This window comes from Rhea americana, unplaced genomic scaffold, assembly GCF_003343005.1.
Source record: "Rhea americana isolate MKP2758 unplaced genomic scaffold, rheAme1 scaffold_1, whole genome shotgun sequence".
Lineage (NCBI taxonomy): Eukaryota > Metazoa > Chordata > Aves > Rheiformes > Rheidae > Rhea > Rhea americana.
This window is the reverse complement of record NW_028185038.1, coordinates 5626727-5630867: the sequence shown is the minus strand read 5'-3', so window position 1 is coordinate 5630867 and position 4141 is coordinate 5626727.

The following is a 4141-nucleotide window of genomic DNA, read 5'->3' as shown; positions in this document are numbered from 1 at the left end:
AGGGGAAGGGGAACGGGGACGGGGCGGGGCCACGGGGATTACGGCCAGGGGCGGGGCCACCGCCCCGCTTCCTACCCCATCGATTGGATTCACGTCTGGGCCGGCGGAGGCGGGGCCGCGAGGTCACGGGGCAGGAGGGGCGGGGCCAGGGCGCCGAGCGTCCTCTGATTGGGCCCGCCGCCCGGTCGGATTTTTGAAGGGAGGGGGCAGCTCGTGACGTAGGGGCAGGCGGGGAAGAGCCCGGTGCTGCACGTTCCCTACCATTGGATTCCGGGCAGAGGGCAGGAGGGGCGGGGCAGGCCGGTGACGTCACTGGGCGGCCGATGCGCGCGCTCTTTCAATTGGCCGGGAGCGCGGCGGCGGGGCGTGCGCAGGGCTCGGCAGAGCTGGTGACGCCTCCGGCGGCGGCGGGGGGTTGCGGCGTGCGCGTGCGCACGGAGCCGCTGGTTTCGGTTCCCGGCGGCCGCCGCCGGCGAGCGGTTACGGGAAGGGGGAGGGCGAGGCCGCTCCCACCCTTCGCGCTGGAGGGGGCGCCCCGAGGTGGCGCGTCCGGCGCCAGCCGGGTCTCGGGGCGCCGTGACCGGGCCGTGCGGGGAGGCTTCGCGCTGCCTCCGCCGCGGCGTGCGGGCGTGGGGGCGGCGGGGCGCTGGGGCCTCGGCGGGCGCGTGACGGTTGCGAGGCCGAGGGCAGGGCCGCTGCGAGGCGGGAGTGCGGCCTGGCCGAGCAGACGAGCGGTCGGGTACCGCCGGCGGTGCGCCAGCCGCCCGCCGCGGTGCCGGGAGGTGGCGGTTGGTGGCGCCGCTTGCGGGCGTGCGTCAGGGAGACTGGGAGAGCGTGATAAGGAGGAGGAAAGAAAAGGGCCTGCGGGCTTGGGGCCAGAGCCTGGGGAGAGAGGAGGAATAACAAGATGGAGGTCTTGGGGTGGCACAAAGCGTGTGTAAGTACCTGGAAAGGTCAGGAGCTGCTGCTGCTTCTGGTACCCAAGCTAAGTTTAGGAACCGCTCAGGAGCGTTGCTCCCTCGCTCTGGCTTCGCGCACTGAGGTGCTGGAATTGCTCCGTGGGGAAGACYGGCTGGTCTTCTGCACCATTAGAGCCTCCGTCTGTGCCTCCGCTGCTTCTGTTCTGTTGCTTCAGTGGAAGAGTGAGATACTTTTCTATAGAAAATTACTTCCTAGCCCCCATTGATCTGAAATTTATATATAAAGACATACGTGCCTTCTGAAATTTTTCTTTTATACTCGTAATCAGTCTTGCAATCCATGTGAATACCTGATGGTTTTGAATCATATTTGGCTTTTGGTTGAAGAACTGCTTTGTGGCAACAGGAAATAGTACTTCTTTTGGGCAAGCAGCAAATGTGGTTTATAGCAGTGTTAYGGAAAATTAGGCTCGCCAGCCACCGTAATAAGGTCTGACCCTAGGTTCCCGCTGTGAAAGAAATTTGAAGCCGAATCAAGGCAAAATGAGTTTTAATGGCATATGTGCAGTAAGTACWGCTCAAAGGGGGTKCCTCTGAAGAGGKACCSCTCCCAGTGGTTCTTAGTCCTTTTTTTCCCATTACAACCCGATTGCAAAACCTCTTTCCTTATAGTCCTGCTCCTGCTAACTAATCCCACAACWWCTTTTATTCATTTTCTTGTGGTCCATTGGTGCTCTCYGTTGCTGCAAGGGATTTCTCTAGGTTATTGCTAAAATGGTTATATGTGATGGTTAAAATATTGCCTTGTTCTGTAAAAGCAAGCTTTGGCTGGCCTTGGCTGCAMCTTTGGCTGCAGCTTTGSTGGTAGTCTAAGGCTTCAGTAAATTTAGCTACTAATGCTAAGCGATTAACTCTAGACAGCTTCRGTTCAATATTCTTTAACAAACAATCATGGCACTCTCATGACAAGCTCTACTAATTAGATGTAGGGAAAAATAATGATAAATCTTGACTGCGCTACTAATCAATGCTGCAGTAAGAAAGCTGCTTAATTAACCTTTTCAGTAAAAACAGGAMATTAGCGAATAACACATAGGTTGACATTTGGTGATATATGAATCCAAAACCAAAGTTGTAGAATTAATAACTATTTATGAAGGTGATCCAGTAAAGATAATTTTCACCAATGGGGTTTTCATAAAAACACAAAAATCCAACAGAATTGCACAGAGCAAGGTAAAGAATGAGATACAGATATTTGGGGCCTGGTTTTGCGACATTGTTCCTCTGAGCTCCATAATCACACAGTGAACTATAGTCTCTTCTTGATTTTGCTTGTGTTCCCCTGTTGACTTCTTTATGCACTTGATTTATACCAATTTATATGAGAGAAGTTCAAAGTCTTTTGTTTAATAGTAACTAGTCACTTTTAAACTATTTACAGTTAACAAAAGAGAAGGTAAACATGGACATTTACTAACAATTTATGTGAAACTACCTTCATTAGTTTTCTCAAGAATGAAAGGGTTCCTATGGGGCAGGAAGAAGTTAGGGAAGCAGTTGGAAATATGAAGAATAGGTGTGTATCAGAAGTTTTTTTTTATATGCTTCCCTTTTATACTGCTGGTCTTGTGTGCTATTTTGCATACAAAGTGCTATAGTAGCAATGGTAATTATCTGTTTAAAGTTAGTTGCTGGAATAGTTTGGATGAAGGAGCTATGCAGAATCTATCGACCATGAACTTGCAACTAACCTTTCTCCAGTCTTTCTAACCTCTTCTGTCTTAAATTTTCCACCTGTTCAGTCCCTACACATGAAGTTATCTTATTTACATGGACTTCACCGCAGCAAAAGAGTTGAAGTTTCCAATTTCTTTTTCAAGGATCTGTGTAACTGTTCCCTTCTTACCTCTTTGTTGTGTTTGTTGCTGCAGAGCCCATTCRGTCTGTTCTCTTCTGTTAGCACAATTCATTTTAAAATGCTTTTTATATGCTGGTCTAGCAAGCGCCTCTGTGTTTTTCCACATCCCTCTTGAATATAAAAGGCTTTTCTGAAGTAATCTGGACTGGACTCCTCCTTAATTCTTTTTGAAGACCTGTTTCTGTCAYGGAATGTCTCAGCGTCTCATCAGTGTGGGAACATGATTATAGGGTAGTCTTTATGTGCAATTCTCCCTTGTTTTGTCCCAAAACTTTCTTCTATGATCTTGTTTACAATGCAGTTTTCCTCCTTGTTGTCCTCTGTGTATTCTTTCACAGTGAAATTTCTCTGTGGCAAAGGACGAACCTTCACTTTTTTTTGGAAAGACTTTTAATATAARGCTTTTATATATAAATATATATCAGGTCAGTCATATCTTAATCAGAAAAGTTGGAGAGCAGAAATACTACAAGATTTGTTTTATTTCTAAATGGCTTTTCATGCTACAAGATTCTGCTGAATATCTTCAAGCCTTCAATAACATAATTACTGATGATTTGCTCAAACAGACTTTTTCATTACCAGCATCTTCCCCCTCTTCCTGCTGGTTCATTGTTGYATCTTGCAACATGCCAGAACTTTAATAGTGATTTAATTTAGCTCATAKGAACACATCTAAAGCTGTATCTATAATGGAATGCTCTAATGTTGGGACACTTCAGAGTATAAATAGAAAACAATATTATGCTAAACTGTTTACGTTAAATCAGTTTGCTGAGGAAGAGAACATACTTTAAACTTTGCAAAAATTAAATACTCCAACTCTTGTAGCAGTAGATGGTGGGAGTATAGTCACACTGAGGAGGAGAGATGATCCTAGGGACCTGAAACACTTGGTGCCTGTGCTGTATTTGTCATTTATTATCTGTGAAGCTGACTTTGGACTGTTCATCTGGCATATCGAAACCAGAATTTGTAACATATGTGGGACTTAACTTCTGTTTTCAGAAGGAACCATATTAAGAAATCATTTTCTTCACTTTAAATGCAAGTTCAGCTAAATTACTTCGGACATTTTTTAGCCCACTGATATAGTCGGGCTCTTCAGTAGTTACCTTCTAATGTTTTTCTTTGGCGTATAAGAACTTTTTAGAGGTACTAATTTTAGATATTTTCAATAAACAAGAGTTCTAACGGTAGCTTTAGTAGACTCATGTTAATTCAGGGACTTGTTTTGCTCCTCAGGGATTTCTGATAATAAATGATATTCTGCTTAGTAGAAGTGTCCAATCAGCATTTT